At 38.0% G+C, this 14,411-nt stretch overlaps 1 long non-coding RNA gene across 1 annotated transcript; it reads left to right on the forward strand.

Annotated features, from left to right (window-relative positions):
• Positions 1 to 1,175: 1,175 nt before the first annotated feature.
• LOC128081938 (uncharacterized) lies at positions 1,176 to 7,659 on the forward strand. The gene is made up of 3 exons (XR_008207470.1): positions 1,176 to 1,272; positions 6,403 to 6,452; positions 7,519 to 7,659. It is a non-coding gene; the product is annotated as an uncharacterized LOC128081938 (long non-coding RNA).
• Positions 7,660 to 14,411: the final 6,752 nt, after the last annotated feature.

Consider the following 14,411-nt stretch of genomic DNA (forward strand, 5'->3'; position numbering starts at 1 on the left):
CCCTCACTCTTCGGAGCCTCCTGAAGGAGTAGCTTCCTCAAGCACTGGAGTCAAAGGACACGAATTCATCACTACACAACTACCTCTTATCAGTATTTCACCTCCCGCCTCTAGGCCTGAAATTCTGCCATTGCATTTCACTCATAGACATGTACAACACAGGAAGACCAATTAAAATAGGGGCAGAGAAATAACGAGGGAGGGATAAATAAATGGATAAGCTGAATGTTCAAAGTCACAAACTCTATATGGCGTTTCTTAACCACAGGTTTTTGAAAGCAATCATCTTTTGGATAGCAAAATGTCAGACATTAAACTTTAATTACTTCTTCTCCATAATTTTCTGCAAGACCCTGAAACAGAGAAGTTTGAATCCTCAGTCAATGGCTTGCGAGTCTTAAGCGTGGATTTACTGCTGTTGATTCATAATATAGTAGCCCCAGAGAAATAGACCAAATTGATTAAAATTACCCATTTTTACTGCATTGTATTGTAATGAATTTTCCTCTAGTTGAACAAATGACACATTAATGCAATCTAAAGTTCTCCTATATGAAGAATCAGAAGCAGGAAAATGGAAGAATGATTTTGAACTTAACATATGCTGCATATTCTAATTAGAGCTGCAATTGCAAAAATGATGTTCTCCAAATTACAACATAGGGATGTAAACAGCCTCAATATATGTACTGGTGTAACTGCAGTGAAACTGCAATATCCAGAATGTACATGATAAAGTACATTATTCTGATATGATTCATTTTCTAGTTAGAGATTCATTTGGAGAGTCTCTTATATTGAGTCATGGAATATGCAAAGGTTTGAATTATTAAATTTGAAGAAGTGTCATTTAAGTCTAGTTATAGAATTCCAAAAATATTTTTTAAAAAGGATAAGAATTTTTAACACAGATAAAATAAAATACCTACACAGGCTGTAATGAACACAGACACGTCAATTCTATTCATGTTCTTGATTGTGAGAAACTGAGTAAATTAATGTAATGCCCAGGCACTGGATTTTTCCCTGTTTTCCCTGTTTCTTGGTTTTCAATAATTGTAGTGCCTGAACCAATGATTGAGCACCTGGTGAAGGGACACAGCCAGACCTGGGAGCACAGGTGAAAGCAATTCATCTGTATGACTGGAAAAGGTAGAACCAGGTTCCAGCCCTCCCCAAGCCTCATTTAAGGGCTGTCTGCCACAAGGGAAGGACCTCTACCTGTCGATTCTTCTTTTTGGAGTATTTGATAAGCCCTGATCTTTGGGATGGGTAAGTAAATCTTTCTTCAACTGGATTGTGATCATCATCTTTTTCTGGATGGTCTAGAACTGGTTATTTGCTCTTGCCTTTCCCTATGGCTGCTAAAACCACAAGTAATAGAGTTTCTGTCATTGTGGGTAACTATGCAGGCAGGTATGTTAGTGTATTTTCTGGGATCTACAGATTTTGGTGAGAAACCCTTTTGATGCAAAGTGGTTTTGCGTATTCTAAACCCAGCCCAGTTATCTAACCCAATAGGTGTCTATGAGAAATCATTGAAAATCTTTCCTTTTTAAAAACCATTCAGTTGTTGGAAAGAGCACAGTTACTTAATGTAAAGAATTTTCAAACATTGATGCTGTGACAGGTAGGTATGGATTGAATAACAACTCAAGTCTAGAGAATGAGACTAAGGGCATGTTGAAAGCAAGTGTTTTTGAAGTTTCATTATATGGAAATAAATGTTAGCTCCATTCCCACACATACGCAGCTTCACAGGTGAAGTTTCACCATTCCTAAGTGAACTGGGATGATGTTGTTATAGTATTTCTAATGATTCCTATAAGCCTCTGCTTTATTTTATGAGTTCAGACTTTGAAAGCTAATAAATGACATTCCCAATTAACTCATGTTTTAGGGGAAAGGCTGTCATGGCTTCACCTGTACAGCTGCCACCAAAGGTGAGCACCAGCTCGCTCCTCCAGATGCAGCCACTTGCAGACCTGCAAGGTGAGGGACTGGGAGCCGATGTACCCTCCTGCTTTGATAAATAAACCTTGTAAAAATGTTCTGGTAATGGAGTCCATGGGCCAATTTCAAGTAAATCTGATATCTGAATAAAGACCTAACGAGTATTTTCTAAAAATTTCCTACTATAGATAGCTCAGGGAGAGAGCTCACACCTGTTGCCCTTTCAGTGCATGCATGGTGTGAACTCAAAGCTTCCTCTTTCATTTGAACAGACTGTTTCCTAAAGGTTTGTAAAATAACAGAGTTTGTAAAAGTGAAAATGTGGTTTTGTAGTCCAATTCCTTGATCTGACTGAGCACAGTGTTCTTTGTCTTAGTCATATGCATTTCCTTCCTAATGCTGTCATCCTTTTAGTACTTCTCAAGATAGCTCTGTGAGATGTCTCTGGATTGCTTCTCGTTATTTTCACTTTTCTGCAGATTATATTGAAAGATACACTCTTCATTTTACTTTTTTTGGTCTTTCTTTTTTTTTTCTTGTTATCAAGCTTATGGCTACCTTTACTTTTCCCTGGTAAAACTTAGCAGCAGAAGGTAGAAAGAAAGAATTAAATTGTTCCAATTTTGCAAAAGTAGGGGTTGAGGAAAAAGAGAAAGCAGATTTTGAACAGTTTTATCCTAATAACTACAGATCCCACTGGGGAATTTCTGTAGCAACCAGTGTGTCACTGCCAAAATATTCTGCAGGAAGGGATTATAGGTATATGCAGAGATAATGTAATCTTCATATAAATCAGTTAAATAGTCAATCAACCAAGAGACACAAATCCATAGGAATCCTGGCTTCATTAGTTTCACTGCTCATAGAATGACTTGGATTTTTTAATGGTACTTTAATCCTGTTAGGTTTCAGAGGCAAAGCAGTTATGAGATTGAACTAGAATCTATTCCTTTTTATGCATCGTTAAACAACTCCAAAGTGAATTAATTATATCTGATCAACCCACAGAAGGCAATGAGGCCATGAAAGGTGCAAGTTAGGAGTTGCAAAACATTTATTACTGATGACAGAGCACCAGAAAGAAAACTCTTTGACTTTCAGATCCAAGTGTGAGCTAAAGATCTAAGCGTGAGTTAGCAGGGCTGGTTTTACTGCAGTAAATCTTTCAGTTTAATAAGTGGCTACATTTGAAGTGTGAAAAATGGAATGTAGAATGCCATGATATTGTTTCAGTTTTTACAGTGCCATTCCTGAGCATGAGCCTATGACTTCCCTTTGTTGCTTCAGCTCCTTTCCCACAGGACTGGAGGGTGTATACAGTGCCCAGGATCTCAGGAGCCCCTGGTCCATCTGGGTGGTGACCATGGTGGAGGTACTTGGCAAAGGCAGAGGTCCCAGCCACATTAGCTATCACAGCCTCTTGCAAGCTTTCAGTACATCTCACCAGGAGCTTGGTGGCTCTCACTCCTGGTACTGAAGCCTTAAAGATAACTAAGTGGAGGCATACTGGAAGGAATATATGGCAGTTCTTTTAGAACAGTTGAGTTTACAGATGATAGAATTGTCCCTCAAATTCTCTCTCTTCAATAAGAGTAAAAGGACTGGCACATTACTGCTAACTGCAATTATTCACAGACTTTCACCTCTCCAAATGTCAAGTACTATGAAGAATTCGTCTGAAGTTAATGGTCCTCTTCTCTTTTGTAATATTAAGCAGTAAAGCAGGCCTAAAGCTAACATAATGCAATCATCAAGCAGATTATCTTCTCCAGATCCTTAGCATTTCCCAAAGTTATACCAAGCATTTTTAATCTCTGAAATAATAATTCCAGTACTTGATACTGACAGAAAATATTGAAAGTAAGTTATTTTGTTACACTAATTACAACTATAACCAACAAGAAAGTGTTCCCAAAGGTTTGGGGCATTGTCATGGCCTTCCTATGTACCTGTTCTATCAGATCTGCATCTTTCTTCTGCTGAGGACCCCAGTCTGAACATAGTACTGTAGGTGGGGTCTCACAAGGGCAGAGCAGAAAGGGAGAAAAGAGCTTGGTCCAGCCTGACCTTGAATGCCTCCAAGAACTTGAAAAGACAGCATCTATCTTAAACATTCTCAAATAATGCAACTTTAAAGGAATATGTGTTCTTTTAACTCTATTTCTGTTAATTCCACTGATTTTTTTTTTTTTAATTATTATTATTATTTTGTGTGTGTGTGTGTGTGTGTGTGTGTGTGTGTGTGTTCTTGTAACTGTTGATAAAATTCTACTTAATATTGTTGGATCCTGAATGACCCGTGGAATTATTTGCTCTCATCTGGATGTGGCTCTGGGCAGCCTGGTCTGGTGGTTGGCAACCGTGCACATAGCAGAGTTGTTGAAACTAAGATGATCATTGCAGTCCTTTTCAACTCAGGCCATTCTATTATCTGTAGATCTTAACATAAATAAAAGAAAATATATATATATATACAGCTGTTACTGGATTTAGTTTAAGTGATCTTGAATGTGTATTGGTATGGTGCAAGGTTCATTGACTATTCAGACTTTTTCTTGAAACAAAATTGGATTATTTTTTTTTTTTTCCTCCCTTAGGCTAGGAGTTTTATTGTGCATGCTGGTGAGAAAAGCATAAATGATTTTCAATGGTTATGGTGTTTGTGCTTGCAGGGCCTCTTCTTACAAAGAGGGTGGGGGGGAAGCATCATTAATTGGTTAATCTTGTATAAATGATCAAACTGTGCTATTTCTGTAGTTGTCTAAACAGATGCTAATGACAAGGCATTTCAGTATTTCTGGGAGAATCAATAGTTTAAAAGTAGAAATTGTGGTTTTCTGCCAGAATTAATGAATCTGCTCCTCTAGAGGTCAGGATGTCATCTGCAGTGCAAGCTGTAAAAGAAACAATGTCTCAGTGCATTTGTTGAGTTACAGTGCAAGTCTAGAGCAAATATTAAGCAGGCAAGTGATCAAGAGGTTAAAAAGTATAGTACAAGGCAACAAATGTCCAACTTAGAGACAGCAGAGCAAAAAAAAGAGGCAACAAACCTTTACTGTGACAGGAATAATGAAACAAAGTACTTCAGATCCCAACTGGTGTGTTTTTTTTTTTTTCTGTAACTAGCCCACTAAGAAAGGCGTAAGGGTAATTGGGAACAGCTCATTTCCAGTGCTGTCCTCTATTTCACTTTGCATCAACCCCAACAAACCCTCCAGGCCTTCTCTGCTCCTGGATCTCATTTGCACCCCGTTAGCCAGCACAGTGATTCTGCTGCCAACACTTGAGCAGCCCCCAGTGGGGTTGGTTACCGGAATGCGGTGCCCATGCTGGATGGCAGCTTCTCACCATGCTGTGACTCCACGTCCCTTAGTTACAGCCTGGAATTCAATCCCCCTAACTTCATAACAGAGTTAATATGGAACAAAGGAAAGGGATCCCAAAACTGGGACTGCATTGCATGGTATATGAAGGTTTTGTGGCTGAGCCCTGTATATTATTTTCCCATGAGCTACTGTTAAATTAAACAGTCTAACATATCTAACTGCATAGACTTCCAGAGTCACTGGCTACTCTAACTGGAATTCTAAACTCATTCCTTTGTTTTGAAGTATTCTTCGAACTTCCTGTAAATAAAAGTTCCCTTTGTCTTCAGGCATGTTTTCCCAAGGTTTCAGAGCTCTAATTATTATGAGCAATATCTTCATGGTCTCCTGCTAAATCTCTCAAAAAATATAACAAAAAAAAAAAAAAAAAATCTATTTTGGAAGTTTCTTTGAACTTCATAAGTCAATGATTCCTTATATAACTGCAATAAAAACCTCTGGGAAAGAACCTATTATGAGCACAGTGTCAGCAATTTTAGCTCATTGCAGATGGCTTGCTCCCCTTTCCACATAACTGTTTAATGAATTCAAACTAAGGATTGTATAATTTCATAGCCAATAGCAACCATAAGCTTTTACTGGGGGGTTTTTAAGCCGAGATTACGGATCTAGTTAGTGAAGGAATTTAATGAAGAAAATAATTCCTAAATGCAATTGGCTTCTGCCACATCAGCACCAGAGCACATCCTCCAGATACTGCTGCTGGGAACCTCCAGCACCTCAGCCCATAGTGGTTGCTGACTTCTGCTGTCCAACAACTGGATATTTTTTATTGGTGTTTGTGTTCTTTTTAATTTCTTACCCATTTTGCAACCAGTTATCCTTAACCTTCAAGACAGCTCCTGCAGGCAGGGTTCTCTGTCCTCCCTTCTTTCTGCCCTTCGCTCAGCTCTGATACAACCATTAGCGCTCCCCTGTAGAACAGCAGTTGGCAATAAAACTGTTTATATCCCTCTGCTGTGCCCATTCGCTGGTCAAAGTGTAATTGCACTAAGAACTGTAAACAGAATAAAACTAAAACAAAGCAGCGCTCCATCTCTCTTTCTCTCCCTCCATGTTACAGCAATCCCATTTGTGGGATAATAATGAAAAAGAGCCAACGAAAGAACTGAAGTGAGTATGGAGTACAAAAATACACAGTTCTTTGCTCACGTTACAATACCACCGTGGGCTTTAGTATCAGTAAGAAGAGAAAAAGATCTTTCTACAGTGTGAATTGCAACCCTCTCCCTTTCAAAACGGTTTTGATAACCAGCAAGCGCAATGAAAGAAAGTAGCAGGGTCGAAGTTTTGATGTAACATTTCAGCCTTCTGTTTTCAGCATGACTTTCAACTGGGAGTGTTTCTGTATAAAATTTCAGTACTAGTTGTTAAAGATTTCGTATTTGATGCAAAGCATATATTTACTATTAGGTATCAGTGCTGGAAATCTTGCACGCTTCTGGTGACCTTATGCTTCTATGAATTTAATTTTTGCTTTTTTTATATATATAATTTTGATGTTAGTGGACAAGAAGGATTGAAACAGAATCATAGATTTCTCAGGTTGGAAAAGGCCTTGAAGATCATCAAGATTCTTGGAGGAAGATTTGGTTTGTATCCTATGGTCACATTACACCAAATAATGAATCTTTTACTCAAAGTGATTAACACCTATCATCTACTGACACATCTCCTTCCCATAACAGACATGTAACAGGTAGAAAATACTGTGACATTTGTAGCATCCGTGTTGGCGCTTTGCTTTCCAAATAATACCAGAAAGCAATTGAAATATATATGCTCTCCAATGGGAGAGAACAGATTTAACAAAGTACAGTGTTTTTCATTTGGCTACGGTCTAAACCAAAATTCTGAGCACTGCTGCACTGGATGGGCTCTGAAAAGCAGTAGGAGACTCCACACCATCCCCATACACTCCTAGTTTCAGGAAATTCCCTCCAATCAGGGAGGGATTTTAGAGGGGACAAAGGAATGAGTCATGCCAGATTCGAGCACCTATGGCTGCAAGTCAGAAAAGGAGATTAAAGCAGAGTAGCTGCTACACACCAGCTGCTCAGTGGTCTGCAGAGAACTGCTCCTCTGAGCAGCACGGCTACTTCCCTGTGTACGATACTTTCTAGATCTTGGAACATGTTGTGCTCACAGTATGAAAAGGAAAAAAAATTATCTGTATTAGTCATAGGTAGCTGAGTGCCATCTGTTACCCAGCCTGCAAGTGAACATTCACCTCAAACTCTTTGATGACTACAGTTTGCCTTCTGGAGGAGGTACTACGGGGGTAAAGCCTCGCTATGGAAATTGGGAGTTTTGTTGTTTCCTTTTGGTAAGCTCTATTTGTTCTAAGAATTATAATTGCCTTCTAATGTTTTAATTATGTAGACTTTTGCTTTTTACTGGGAAATCACAGTATGTTTCCAAAAAAGAAATAACAAAAAAGCATTTTTCTTGGAGAGAAAAAAAAAAAAAAAGAAAAAAAAGAAAAAATCAATGTCCAAAGCAAGAACTGCTTGATATCTGCTTTCTATGCTATTAGATTTATGCAAATTGTATCTGAAAGTTATAGGACTGCAGCAGCTGGCCACTACCTCCAAAATATTCTGACTATAGTGAATCATAGTGTAGCAAAGAAATATTATCTCTTATTCACTGGTATCTTTCAAATACCCCAGTACACCAATAATTATCCATTACTAACTATGAGAACACATATTTTGCACCTTCTTAAATCTGCTGCCTAATTCAACTATTGTCTTTTTGTGACCCTAGAATTTAGCCCTCAAATGAAGTGATTAATAGATAATTCCTAAGTGTGTCTATGACAATAATAAAAGCATTATTTCTTTCATATCTAGGCTATGCTATGCAGTAACATCAGAACAAATGGTCAAACTCCAATAATTTTCTTAACAGACAACTGAAAGCAAACACTCATAAACATTAACATTTTAATGACTTACATTCTGAAAATGATTTCTGAGCACCATGATGACAACCAGAAAGAGCACACGAGAGATTCCTTCAGCATCAGTATGATTAGCCTCAAATATTGCTGTGTTACATCAACAAGTGTTCATCATCAAATCTGTAATTAAAAAGTAAGAAAACATCACATTCATCTAGGAATATCTGAACTGCTTTGAAACTGGAAATCTTGTTTTGAATCAGAGTTAAACAGGAAACCCATCTCACCCAAGAATTTGGCTTGGCTTGTCTGTTTTTTTCTCTTCGTTTGTTTCATAATCAATCCATTGTCCTCCCATGGTGTAGAAATAAATTAACTTGAGCCTGCATGTTTGCATAATATTGGCCCTGGAAAACAAACAAACAAACAAACAAAAAAAAACCACTAAGGACTACCAGGTATAAAATGAAACAAAAAAGTAACATATGTATTTCTTGGCAGTTTTTCAGCATTCTTGTATTTAAGACATTGACCTATTTTCCAGATTTTTTTTTCAGCTCTATCTGGTAATCCTTAAACCCAAACTGAAAGACACTTATGGTTCAAAATGAAAAATTCACTTTGGTGGAATGGATTCTCAAATACCAGGTGAGACTACAACGAGTTTCTCATAGTTAATTTTCACACTGTTGTAGCTCACTTTGGTTTCTACAGTCACTGCAGCATTTAGCAGTAGACTCATTACTAGGAAAATTCTCTCAGATCTCTCACTTGTTTTTATCTGCGATATCTTTTATGCTCTTGATTAGTGGGAACCTCAGAACTTTAAAAAACAAAAATTCATTTAGGGATTTCTACTTAAAAAGAGAACTTGATAAACATGTGGGGAGGACCACACAGCTGTATAAGAAAAGTGGAGAGGAAAAATTAATTATGCCAAATTTCACTAATGAACTGATCTATCTAAATGTGATTTACCACTCAAACTCTTTTCCCCATTTTTAACATGTATATTTGAACACAGTACTTTTTTTTTGGTCTGTGTTATGTTACATTATGGCAAGATTTTTTTTATTACATAGAAAAATGTCTTCTGGGATACAGGTGGTAATGTTCAGGCATGTATGGGGTTGTAGAGAAACTGCCATATTCACTGCAATAGTTAGTATTAAAAAAAAAAAAAGCATGGGGAGATGACTTAGCATATATTAATCATCATTGTTAAGAATTATGCCTATGTAGAAAATTGGGATGATGTGACACTTAAACTCTAGCTGCATCATTGCAGACATAATGTGTTTCTCAGGTGAAGTGGTAGCTGAGTGCCCAGTTTCACAACATTGCTTTTGTAATACTAAAAACTTAACTGCAGACGTTATTGAGCCAGCCCAAGCCTCCCACTGTGTTCTGGTGCCTTCTTTTCCCTTCTACCCCATTCCCTCTCTGCCAGAGCTGAGTGAGGCAATGGAATACTCCAACACAACCTCACTGAGAAAAATGAGTGGGTTGAATAAAAACAGAATCATGCCGAAAAGGGATCTAAGAATATCGCCCGTGCCCAAAGACTCATGAAAATACATGAAGGATTTCCCTTGATATACATTCAGACACAGATTGTGTTTACCTCTCTGGGATATGGAGCTGATTATTCATCATCAGTATCTCATCAGAAACAGAAGTTTCAGTTTCCACCCGCATGTAATGAAAATGATATGATCACATCAGCATATTTTATTATTATTGTTACACCAAATCATCATCCCTAGGTACATATAAACACACTTTTTCTCCACTGAAATAGCACACTAGGTGGCCTCTTTATAAAATAATAAAAACAAAAGTGTTCACAAAGATTTGCGTCAAAAACTATTCATCCATCCAAGGAATAGAATCAAGCAGCATCTCTGCACATTTGTAATAAAATCTGCATGGCTGTCTTGATGGCACTAAGTCCCTTATTAAGTAAATGGAACCTAGCACCAATAAATAGAAACAGTCTGAGGTGCAGTGAGGTATCATACTCTCCCTCTGTTGAATCCCCATAGAGACAGAGGAACGCAATTTGGCAGGATGTCAAATAGAAGTTCATACTGTCCTGTATAAAGCCTAAAAAGGCCCATGGGACTATCACCTAACATCGAGACAAAAATCAATACATTTGTAGCATTTCACACTGAATGAATCCTTGCACTCCTAACATCAACAGAAGCTTTAAAAGGAGAACTGTAGCTCTGCAACGTTGCCAAGGTCCATGCCTATACCCTTCCATTGCTGGAGTGCCAGATCTCCAGTCCTGGATTAGCCTTGAGTAAGAGCAGCAGAGTTGTGTTGATGCAAAGCTGTAACTAATGAGAGGCTTAGGGCAAGGGATTAAAATACATTTGAGAAGTTCATCAAGGAACTAAAATTCATCAATCTCTTGAATCCACTAATAGCAGAAAATCAGACAGGTACAACTGCTCCAGTGAGCATGTCTGCCTCTTCTGACAACCCTCAAAGAGATCCCAACAACTTGTTGTCCTGAACCATCTCACCAATTAGATTAATTGAGCTGAAATTTCAAGACAACCATTGGGAATTAAACTAGCTTTGCTGCTGCATCCACGCTTGGGAATGTTTATCCAACTCTGACAGTCTCCACAGAAGTAGCATCTTCAACTGATGTCTGTCAACTGTTTTCTGTGTCTTTCAACAATCCACGTTAAAAGCCCTTCTTCCTAATACTCAGTCAAAATATTCTTTCTTAGAAATTCTTCACCCAACTGCATTGTTACATATTCTTGCAAATACCCTTCACGCATTTGACAGCTGTTCTGCATCATCCTCAAGACGTTGCAGCCACTGTAAAATGCACTAAAAATAAAAGCCTTTCTGCCATCGAGCACCAAGCAGCCCTTTCTTTCCATGCATGTATGCATGAGATCACATGCACACACACAGCCTTGAGACCAACAGTGAAACAAATCTTGTTTTACGATGCAAAGTCTGAGAATAACATTTCACACTTAACAACCCAAGGCACAGGGAAAGCAAAACTCAGGAAATGCTTACGAAATGCTGTCATTTGAAAGCTGCCTACAAAAAACACATAGAAGCATTTCTGAGAAAATTTTCTATTTGCACAGAAGCATTTACTGGATGATCTACTGGATGATTTTGTTGTTGTGGGTTTTTTTTTTTTCCCATATTCTTTTTTTTTTTTTTTTAATTACTTTTTTTTAATTTTTGTATCCATATTCATTATTGCACCATCTGTCATTCTAATAATGAAAATAAATAAACTAATGTTGAATTCTAAGACTGTAACACTTAAGTTGTGAACTTGAAAATGTTATTCACCCATCAAGTGCTAAAAAACTTTTCCATCTCCAGCTATTTAGATTTCCTGAGAATGACAGCTAATGGCATTTGACTGAAGCTGCAAGGAACAGAATGAGGAGCAGTTTGGATTGATAGACAGGACTTTTTGCCGCCCATTTATCTGTATCTTGGGTGTCATAAATATGACAATATATCACCCAATGCCATAAATAAAATCCATCAGATTTTGGAAGATAATTGTTTTTAGCCCTATTTTGAACTTGCTAAATGTACTTATTTCATTCTTTTTTTTTCCTCTCTTAATCAGTTTCCAGTCCATGCAGTCCATTATGTCCTACTCTGTGATTTCTCTTAGCTTCCTTAATAGCATCTCAAGCTCTTTAAAACCCAAAATAAATTATATCTATCACTTTTCAGTTACCAGTTATTTTGCTGACATCCTGGGGGAAAGGCAATTTCCCTTTCGGGAGCAGAGCTGTTTTTCCCCTTATAATACCACGCTCACTGTAACTCTATAGCTATTTTTTATAGCTAATGTACCAATATTGAAGTGAGACCCATTGGTTTGTAATTCCAGCACCCATCCCTAGCACAGATTCCATAGATAGAGAACAAACAGTTTTCCCTCTGGTTGTCCAGATTTTAAGAATGAGCAAGTTTGGGAAACTCATTCCTAAGCTTCCAAACAGCCCTTGAGGAAGAATTGCCTCTACTTCAAGGAATGCACACTAGCATTGCTGCCCATTGTATTTGCAGCTTGAATCTCCTTCAACCCTCAGTGCAGCACAGAGCACATGGAACAGGAAGAAGTGTGATTACTACAAAATGATGCAGAACGGATTATTTGCATCTTTAATCAATATTTTAAATGCTAAACAACACATCTCGAGCACTGATACATGCTATTTACCGCTTTATCCCTGGTGGAGCATAATTATATTTTATATACATGAAAGCAATTTCATTTGTTTGTATCAAGAGATACACTTGTGTAATATTAAAAATAATAATGTGCACAATGATCCAGACAGGATTTAAATGTTTTTAACAACTCTGCATTAAATAACACAGCTTTTTATTATTTCAGCGGATGATCTGCATTCAGATTAGAACACAAAATCAGGAGCAGGCTGTTACTCCATTCTTCCTCCTTTACAACTGTTCATTTCAGTATGGTGAAATAACTAACGATAAAGGAAGAATTTCTCTCCTGTTTTAAGCCTTCATCTCTCTCTCATTTTCTAAGCATAAGGACAACAAAATCAAACACAGGGATATCTGCCTTCTACACTTTGACCTCACCGAAGTCCACTGCCATTCTGAGCCACAGGTATTCTATGACAGATGGGGAAAAAAACAACTCATGAATGACTGCAGCAGGATCACTTGCCCAACAAACAGCCTCTTTGCAGCCCTGCTCCCAGGCCAGCCCCATACAGTGTTAGGAAGCATTTATTCTCTGAAAGAGTGGTCAGGCATTGGTACAGGATACCCAGGGAGCAGGAGAGTCGTTACCCATGCAGATATTTCCGATCCAGGCACTGAGGAATATGGGCAGTTGGCATGGGGGGATGGGATGGGACTGGATGGCCTTTGTGTTTTTTTCCAACCTTAATGATTCTGTGAGCTGCAGTGGTATAGTATAGTGGAAATGCTAAGTCAGAAGCCGTGATTGAGCACCTGGTGGGAAGTCAGGGCCAACCAGGGAGCTCAGGTGCATGCAGTGTACCTGAGTGACTGTGCTAGGATGCACCTCTTCCCAGAACCTCATTAAAGGGTTGGCAGTAGAGGTGGTGTATCCCATTTGGAGATCCTTGTGTACCTGAGGACATAACAGGCCTTCCAAAGGTAAGTAGTTTCTTCCTTTTATTTTTGCACCTGCTGCTATTGCATCTAAGTAGATCCTCACTCACTGCAGCTGAAGACCTCGTTGCTTTACCATCTTGTTATGCTTTCTATTGTGTTACGGGTAGTCACTGCTTCCCTTTTCTCCAGTGTTGGAGTTGGGTACTGAAAGCCAAATTAAAAATGCTGCTCCCTTTGTAGAATTTTGATAGCGGAGCTCTGTAATGACTAAGCAATCAGTTCTGACGTGCAATGCAAATCTGAAGTTAAAAATGTCATTTTCCTGCCAAGCTAATTATGAATCATTAGACTAAAATAAAAAGTTCCTAACACCTTTCTCTTTAGCTTTTCAGGGAAAATATGGAAAATTAAGATCTCTTCAGAAAATTGTCACAATGTTGCAGACATTTGATGACTTTTTTTTGTTGTTTTTTTTTTGTTTTTTTTTTTTTTTTTTTTTTTTTCCAATTACTCTAGTGCCTGTAAATTATATGGTTTTGTTGTTGCATTTGGAAGTGCTACATGCTAACAGATGTAAATTGCCTGAATGGCTACAAATGTCTTCTGAAGTGTATTAAAACTACCAGGTACATGGATAACACACACTTCATTGGCGCACTATTCATCAAGACTTGAAAACTAAGAAAGCAGTAATTATATACAAGCCATAATAAACACAGAATTGGTTTGCATGTGTACTTGTGATTAGCTGTGTTTTACAGGGTATTCAGTAATTATTAAATCTTAATTAGAGGAAAATACTGCTGAAAGGCTACTCTTCTCCAGCTATACAGATGGACCTAGTATCTCTCCCTAGAAAGATGAGCTGATAGGAGCCTTCAATTAACTTAAATTCAACTGCTTTCTAACTTACTGCATCTATTTGGGCTTTAAGAGGAAGTTAGCAGTATTATTGAAGCTACAGGATTATTTTTTCTTTCACATCTTATGAAATCCAAAGAGATCATGATAGCTTTTTCCCTCTTTCTCTAAAGTCACCC

This window comes from Tympanuchus pallidicinctus, unplaced genomic scaffold (genome assembly GCF_026119805.1).
Source record: "Tympanuchus pallidicinctus isolate F22 unplaced genomic scaffold, pur_lepc_1.0 scaffold22, whole genome shotgun sequence".
Lineage (NCBI taxonomy): Eukaryota > Metazoa > Chordata > Aves > Galliformes > Phasianidae > Tympanuchus > Tympanuchus pallidicinctus.